Source organism: Cupressus sempervirens, chromosome 6 (genome assembly GCF_028749045.1).
Source record: "Cupressus sempervirens isolate cs-2001-9-10 chromosome 6, ASM2874904v1, whole genome shotgun sequence".
Lineage (NCBI taxonomy): Eukaryota > Viridiplantae > Streptophyta > Pinopsida > Cupressales > Cupressaceae > Cupressus > Cupressus sempervirens.
This window is the reverse complement of record NC_143123.1, coordinates 189,938,526-189,947,459: the sequence shown is the minus strand read 5'-3', so window position 1 is coordinate 189,947,459 and position 8,934 is coordinate 189,938,526.

The following is an 8,934-nucleotide window of genomic DNA, read 5'->3' as shown; positions in this document are numbered from 1 at the left end:
GACATTAAATTAGATATGTTCATGTATGACATTAAATTCAATACCTAATCGGTTCGAAACTTTGATGGAATATTGATTAGCAATAAACTTTATCACTGTTTAAGCATAAGTTTATCATTTCCAATATGTCATCATCATATGATTTATGATTTTGTTCATGTTTAAAGTTTTCCTTCTCTGTCATTTGTTTATCAAGTTTAATTAAATACCTAATCAGTTTGAATTTTTGATACAATATTGATCAGCAATAAACTTTATCAGTGTTAAAATAGCTATTTTATCCCCTTTCTTATGTTTGAACTTGGTGTGGGGCCTTGTGTTATCTCCTAGCTTAGGGGAGCTGAGTAGTGAGGTTCCATGGTTGGGTGGAAAGTCTTTTATCCATTGAGTATTTTTCAAGAGTTTTTCAAGAGCCTTGGATGATCTTTCTTCACACATTCCAATTTTGCATCTTTTTTTGTGTGTGACTATATGTTGCAACATCATATTTTTGTATCATGACTATGATCTAATACTTATGTATCCATTTTTTATAGAGATCATGTTGGAGGAGAATTCTTTTAGAAGTATATGAAAACATGATATATAATGATTACTTGCTCCTTGTAATATGTATATGTACACATGCTTAGTTGCAATAAAGAATGGGCATATCAAGATGATTTTCCTTGGTATGCTTATGTGATTTTTACACTATCTAATTGTAATAATGGATTCAATTATTTATAATTAAATCTTGCTCATATATTTATGATGTTTTTTTACTTATGGGAACTTATGTATACATTTCTAGTAGTGATGTTTGTAGTGATGTTTGTGAACCTATAAGAACTTGGTTGTTGAGTTAATATAGAATATTCATATATTTAATCAATGAGATATATCAAAATATTTAATGTTAGAAGAATTGAAAATGAAATGTATGTGCTTAAATTTTGTGTTAAAAATAGAATAAAATTTATTCCTCTTTTACCCTTATTAGTTATGTGATCTCTTAGGTTCCCTATCAGGGGGATACAAGGAAGAAATACTCTCTAGATTTCTTAGATTATTGGATGGATTTTTTGTAATATTGTGGTTATTGAAATTGAGACTTGTGATGCCTTTGATTCTTTAGGTGTAGATAGGCCACAAAACTTACAAGCAAGTTAAATTTACTACTAGTCTATTTTACTTTTTAAATAACATTTATATATATATATATATATATATATATATATATATATATATATATATATATATATATATATATATATATATATATATATATATATGGTGTATGGTACTCAAGGCACTCAAGGTCTTCATGAAGAATTTTCAAGGACTCTTCATCATACCACCTTTCTAGGTAAAGGTGTATTTGGTGTTTAAATATTCCCTAGAAGAGATCCTAAGCCCTACACCTGATGCAGAGCCTCCCACTATTCCCTTAGGAATCACAACTCAACTTCGGGATTCCTTTGTACTCTTAGAATCTACCCAAGGAATCTAACTCTACTAGGGTTCAAGAGGAGGTCTCTAACTTGGTAATACCTTTCCACAACCATATCTAAGAGGTTATAACTCAACTCTTAAGTTTTTCTTCAAAACACCCACATTGCTACCTATGCACCTAGTGTACCCTGGTGCCTCTAACATACCAAAACCCATCCTAAGATTCAAACCATGACCCCAAAACCTTGGTTAATCTCAAAACATCCCATCTAACATGTTCCAACTCCTTTCAACCTCTCATCAACTCATCTCTTACACTTTCCCAATTTTGCCTATTCTAAGCTTGACTCAACTAGCCCTTGCCAGACAGTAATTCTCAATTTTCTCCAAAATTTTCCATTGACCTTCCCAAAAACTTTAGTGTTCTAGATAACCTTTATCTCATTCTAAAACATACCAAAATTTCAACTGTAGTTTTTTTGGAAAGTATCTCTCAAATCTTGCTATCTCAGTTACACAACTAGGCCTAATTAGTGGCCATTTACAAAACAACTCATATCCCCTTATTTGCTAGAACCTTAAGAACCTCAAATAGCCTTCAAATATGACTCAAATGAAAGGATTTCAATTTTTTTTTGGTCACTCTAGCATTTTTACATCTCCTTTCACCAAACCCTCACTTCTAGGCCCTTTACCCTAGGGCTTTCCCAAAAACTCATCTCCCAATCTTTCTAGATCTTGTAAATGGATCAAAAATACTTAAAATAATCCTAATTGATGATATCAAACATAAAAATTATCCTTTTTTGGAGAAAACTCTTACTTCTCTACTTGGGGCAGTCACCCATGCTCATGCTCTTCACTGCCTAGCTAGTCTTTGGTTCTTTCTCTCTATCAAAAATATTACCTTGCACACAAAATCATCATATATACACTCATTACAATTTTAAAACCCTCTCCCACAAGTTACATCTACATCACAAACAGTGGGAGGGGTAAATCCATTAATCTAGCCTCAAAACAGTGAAGGATTGTCACATGATAGAGATAGACAGTGATGTAGAGCCAAAATAAGATTCTCAAGGTTTAGTTATGATGTAGAGCCTAATAGGATTCTCAAGGTTTCATTAATTCCATATGTTAGATCTGCCATCATAGAATACCAATTGTAATGGGCACTCACATGTATATGTGCACCTCATAAATCAATCAATCTATCACCATGGAGACTGGATATCTATGTATATTCTAGGATAGGTCAAATGGTCTAGAAAATTGTGTTATTGATAAGTAGGCTTAGATCTTTTTTCACAAGTCAAATTGTGATAGTACCAATGGAATTCAAGTGTGTAATTTTTTAGTCAATCTCATTATCACATGTTTCATGAGTAGTGGTACACAAGAACCCATCTCTCGTGAGAGTAAATAGAACACTTAGCACTCATTAGATCTAGGTGATTCTTATAGAGTTGAGGTACATGGACTTCCTAAGATGTCACCCACCCCAGTACTACTCTCGCTTGAGCACACTTAACTATAAAGTTTCCTCTATGGTTAAACCCACTCTTCCTGCAACACAATTTGCATAACATTCACCAAGTGTTGTGCCTTATGAACCATTCATTAGAATTCCCCTTAAGCTCATTGATTGATAAGTAGGAGATGTAGACACCTAAAAAATCCTTTAGAAAATAAAATATTTTTATTTTCTGAAAAAAAGTCCCTGATGACATCATCATTTATTAATTAATTAATTAATTTATTTATTTGCCATTAAATCCCTTTATCTTAATTAAAAATATTTAATTAAAGAATCCCTCCCAAAAATGTTTAAATCTTATTTAAACATTATTTCCTTATTTATTAATTATTTAATTAATAAATTGACCAAAAATCTCAAAATAAATTATTTATTTTTTACCCAAAACATGGTCAATTTCCTTAAGACCACTAACCTCTTCCAAAATCTTCTAATCCTTCTTTAATTTTGATTAAAGGCTAATCCCATCATTTCCTACCCCTAATCTCAATTCAAAATATTTAATTAAGATTAAATATTAATCCGCATGTTTATTAAAAATATTTTAATAAATATCTCCTCAACCCAAACCCTTGAAATAAATAAAACTTTATTTATTTCCTAAAAATCTTATTTATCCTCATCCGAGGAAGTTCTAGACTCTTCTAGAAAGTCTTCATCCTCATCCAAAGCCTAGACTCTTCTAGAAAATGTCAATCTTTATCTTTGACCCTAATCCTAATCCCCCCCCTAACCTTGTCACATTCCCTAAACATGGGTTAAGACTTGCTAACCAAAGCCAAAGCCAACAAATATCTCCTCCTTCACCCACCCTCATTAAATGCCATCCACTTGCCCATCTCTAACAAGCCTAATCTAATCTTAACCCAAGCCTAATCCAAGCCTTAATCATTTGCACATTTCTAAGTCAAGCTTAAGACTTTCTTAATCCAAACCAAGTCAAAATATCTCAACTCTCTCACAAATATCTCAACCATAAAACTTTATGAAGCTCACAAAGCCATAAATGACTCTTACAAGCCCATTCATTGCTCTTACAAGCCATTATGAGGGTCTTTATGAGCTTTGAGCCTCTTTTGTTGACCCCTCAACCCCTCTTGCTCTAACCAATGACCCTGTGACATGTGTCACTCCTTGATTGGCTATAAAGAAGCACAATCTATGTGCTCTCCTCTCATTCAATTTAAACTTTCCATAAGCTTTCTCCCATCCTTGCATCCTAGCCCTTGGTCCCTCAAGCCCTTTGCCTATTTAAGGAATCTTCTCCCAAGCCATTTTAACACAATCTAGAAAGTAAAGCCATAATGCCATTTTGAGAAGCCATTTTTACATAATATCCATTCACCAAAATCTATCAAAAATCTTCCATTGAAGCCCATTTGAGCATTTGAGCATACATAAATAATCAAGCCATCTTAGCTATTAGACACACCTCTACATCAAGTGATCATGTTCATTGAGAGAGCCTATCCATGGCTCATATTCTCATTTGAGGACTTCACTTTGTCTCTCATGAAGATATGTTAAATTAGTATGCAAATATTTTTTATTGTTTTAATTTGGTGTTTCTAACATATTAAAGTAGCATATACATTTTGGCACGCCCGGTGGGACCCCGCATGGGTCATCTTCATTAGCTTTTTTAGTCAAGTTTTGTATGTCATTTGCTGATTTTGGCTAATTTTTCTTATTTTTGTGATTGGTAGGATTGTATAAATTGGTTTTGTAGGTCCAAATGAGCATGAAGAAGACAAAGGAACTCATAGTCTATCTCATAGTGTTTGCAAATTTTTCAAGCTTATAGGTGGATGAAGCACTTGAAATTCTTCTTCCTCTTCTTGTCTATATTCTTCTTTTATTCCATCTACTTCTTCTTCTTGAGGGATCTTGGCCTTTTTTTAAGGAAGCAAAATCATACACACTTTTTTTTAAGTGCTTAAAATGAACCCCCAAATCATACTTAAATCCATTAAAAACTAAAAATTTGCAAAAAAAAAAAAAATCTTTTAACAAGTGAAACTAAACCAATCCAATCATTTGCATACTTGTGACATCAAGGTTTTAGATGCATTCATGCAAAGTTAGAAACACTTCATTTTTGGGAATTTAAAAAGAACTTCAAGTTTCCATTTCAAAAGGTTCAAAATTAACACTAAATGCTCACTAAAATCTAAATCAAACTCAAAGCATCCATCAAGGATAAAATGAACCTCATTTGCAAATATTTTAAAGTTTTTATAAAAATCTCATGAAAACTAAGAGTCCTAAATGGTTGCCAAAATTGTCCTAAAAGCTTTGTTATTTGTTTCAAACAAATGTCTTGTTGCAAAATCTTGAATGTTTCTTAGGTTTTTCATGCATCAAAACAATCTAGGAATATCATTTTTTTAAGCTTAAAACATGCAAACTAGAACACAAAATCTTGAATGAAAACCAAAGTCCAAAGAGTCATTTTCACTTTTGATTCCAAAACAATCTTGAATGATCTAAGGTTAAAACAAAGCACTTCAAAGTTCTTAAAACAACACACAAAATCTCAATCTTGAATGCTCAAATGAAAAAAATTGAATGTTTAATCACTTGTCTTTGAATGCATGTTGCTAAAATCACTCTTGAGTGTCATGGATTAAAATCAAATTTGTTTTTTTTAATTATGAATGCATGATTAAAACAAAAAATCCAATCTTGAATGCAAAAGGTCAATTAATCATTACAATATCTCACACTTCATCTTTTGGGGCATAAAAGGAATCTACATTTTAGAAACTTTCTAAGTTATAAAAACAAATAAAAATACTTTGAGTGAATTTTTTGTTGGACTCACCCTCTTTAATCACCCATCATTCTAACCATTGGTTGCAATATCAGTGCCATATATGGGGATGGGTCTACCTAAGAAGGTGTTAAGTGCTCCACAAAAATAAAATTCCACTCGCTTGAGTTTTTATTGGGTTTTCTAAGATAGAAAATTTTTTGAATGCACATTAGTCTCGCTAACACTTTATTTGGGCATAAAAATTGAACAAATCTTGATGTGGAGGGCCTCCGCGCATGCGCTTGAAATTGAGCTTTACACACATCTTTGTTTTGGGCTTAAAACAAACACACACTCAATCTTGAATGCCTTAAAGAAAATCAATCGATACTTGACATGGAGGGCCTTCGGGTGCACGAGTTTACTTTTTGTTGACCCTAAATCTTCTTGGTGTATTCATTATTCGATCACTTCTCTTTTGTTGGCGCATTTCAAATTGGAATTAAACCTTTGCATCTTAAATCATGTGTGTTTTCAAAAGCTCTAGATCAAAAAAATTAAAGTGTCAGTTGGAAAAGAACTCTATCTTTTAGCCTAAGATCATCCAAGTCTTCTCTCCCCTTGTCGTCTTTCGAGGCCATATTGGGTGCATAAGATTAGGATCCAAAATCTTGTCTTAGCTTTTAGGAGGCCTACTTGGGGATTTCATCACCCCTTGGGATGACCTCAACTCTAGCATTCTGGTGGAGTATAAAAATTGGGAGGTGAATCCAAAGACACCTCTCGTGGGATCAAAATTCTATCACTCGGGCTAAGCCTCAAAGAACTTTATACCTTTGAGAATTGAAAGAGGAGAAGTGGGTTACTGCTCCTCTCAGCTGTGTGACATTGTTTTGGTTTCATCTACGGATTTGGGCCTCACGTACCTTGGGTATATCGAGGACTCCTAGCTAAACCAACTGTCAACCTTGTAGACAACCATCTAAGATGTTAATGTGTTTGAAGTGACTGATCAAAACATTTGTAGAATATACACACTCCTTGGTTCACGTATCACATTGTGAGAATCAAAGACTTCTATCTAGTTGTTCCTATCTATTGCTTGATCTTTTACTTGTTGAATGAATGTTTGAAAAACTTGGTCAATCCTAGCTTAGGACACACTTAGCATAGTCACTGCCTATTTCAAAAGTTGAACAAGTTGAAGCAAAACAGCCACGATCTCTCAAAGCCAAACAGATTTAAGAATTTATGTCAGAACAACCCAAACTCAAACAGAAGTTTCACAAAGCCAAATTCAAGCCCTCTCAAGCATACCAAGAAATTTCAGCCAAGAGAAAGGAAGTAACACCAAGCCCTCAAATTGCCAAACTCCACAAAGTAGAAGACAAAGTGGCCGACGAAACCTGTCAGGATGCCTGGTTAGATTGTACTATCAGATTTAGCAAGCATCTAGGAGTTAACCCTGCTTATGTCTTACCAATTAGGCATGATTTCTATGATTAGGCCCCCTTGTTTTTCCACATCTTCTTGCATAAGTTTCACTTTATAGTCATCTTTGTAGGAAAGCCAGCCATTCTAAGTTATCCCTTTAAATCATTTTAGCTCATCCATCTCATCTAGGTCTTTGCCTTATAATCAAACCAATCCCCTCAAACCTAGCTAGCATCCCAAACAGCCTAATTTTCACATCCAAGCTTTCAAAATTGTTGTCACCTTGCCAAAGGTTTTCCATTCCTACCATCTTGCAAATCCACCAGCCTCACCGAGGTTATCCCTCTGACAAAGCTTTGTCTATGGTAATCTAGCTTTGTCACTGTTATCCCTCATCACCTTGAGCCAAAGGTTGGGATCCACAAGTGGTCAATCTCGTGTTTTTCCTAAAAGATCATTAGTCTATCCTTAAAGTTGACACAATCACCACCAAGCTTGCACATAGGAAAGAAGACCTTTCATGCTTTGGCAACATATCTTTGAAGTTAGAATCCCCAACCTAATCCTCCTTAAGTTTGTCATATAGCTTTGCCTCAACCTAGCAAATCATTTGCATTGAAAAGCCTTCCCCCTTTGCATCCATCAGCATTGTTGTATCTCATCCCTAGGAACATTTTCATGCCACCCGTCACTCACTTAACCAAGAAGAAGAAAGAAACAATGGAACCCTATCATTTGGATCAAACAACGTCGCTCCCCTTGAGCACTCAACCATCCTTTAGCCCAGAGAACACTATACCATCACCTACTGACATTGAAGCTTTCATAAACCAACCAGGAAATGCAGTATTGGTGAACACCATTATAGACAAGAACAAAGAAACAATCATGGCTAACTTTTGAAGGGACAATATAGGAGCCTTCAACTTTGGAAGACCTCCTCCCTTATCAGATCCATCTCACCCATTTTTTGGACAACTACCACTCCCAATAGGCTCTTATGATTTAGATTATCCTCAATATGTGCCAAAAGAAGAGCCTCAAGCCAATCCTTATGATCCAATAGACCCAAATGTACCAACCTCCACTCAAGTTGAAATCTCCCTTCTGCAAGCCAATCCAGCCACCACCACTCCACCATTGGTCCATACCACTCCATCCCAAACCCCCTTTGCCCAAAACACCTCATCATTCACTCCCTTCACTATTGTTGTTGCTGCTCTCCAACCCAGCCTTCCAAATCCCCCCATCTCCCAAATCAGTGCTAGCATCTTTGGCCAACCTTAGCAATATACAACCAGGATGCCACCCATGGGGCCAAGTAATCAAACTTTCATCACCCCCAGCTTGTTTACCTCAACTCAGATCACAATTCCATAATTTCCACTAGGTCCTTGGAGCTCAGTGCCATCAGCCACAAATCCACAAGCTACTGCCCTCACTCCACAAAGATATCAAACCCCACAAGCTACTACTAATGTTCTGCCAAACTCTCAAGTGACCTAACCTCCTACTACCACTCTACCAAGCTTTCAAATCTAGCCACCAAGCTATCAAACCCCATTAGTTCCATTTTCAAGCTTTCAATTCCCACCACCTCCATCACCAACTAATCCATTACCTCCTATTACTAACTATTTTTCTATGCCACTTCTAGGAGGAAATCCACCACCACCAACCACCAATTACTTGGCCTCTTTTGCCATGCAGATACCTTCCCAAATGGGGGCACAACCCACATATATTGGTCAAACTCCTCAAATCCAAAATC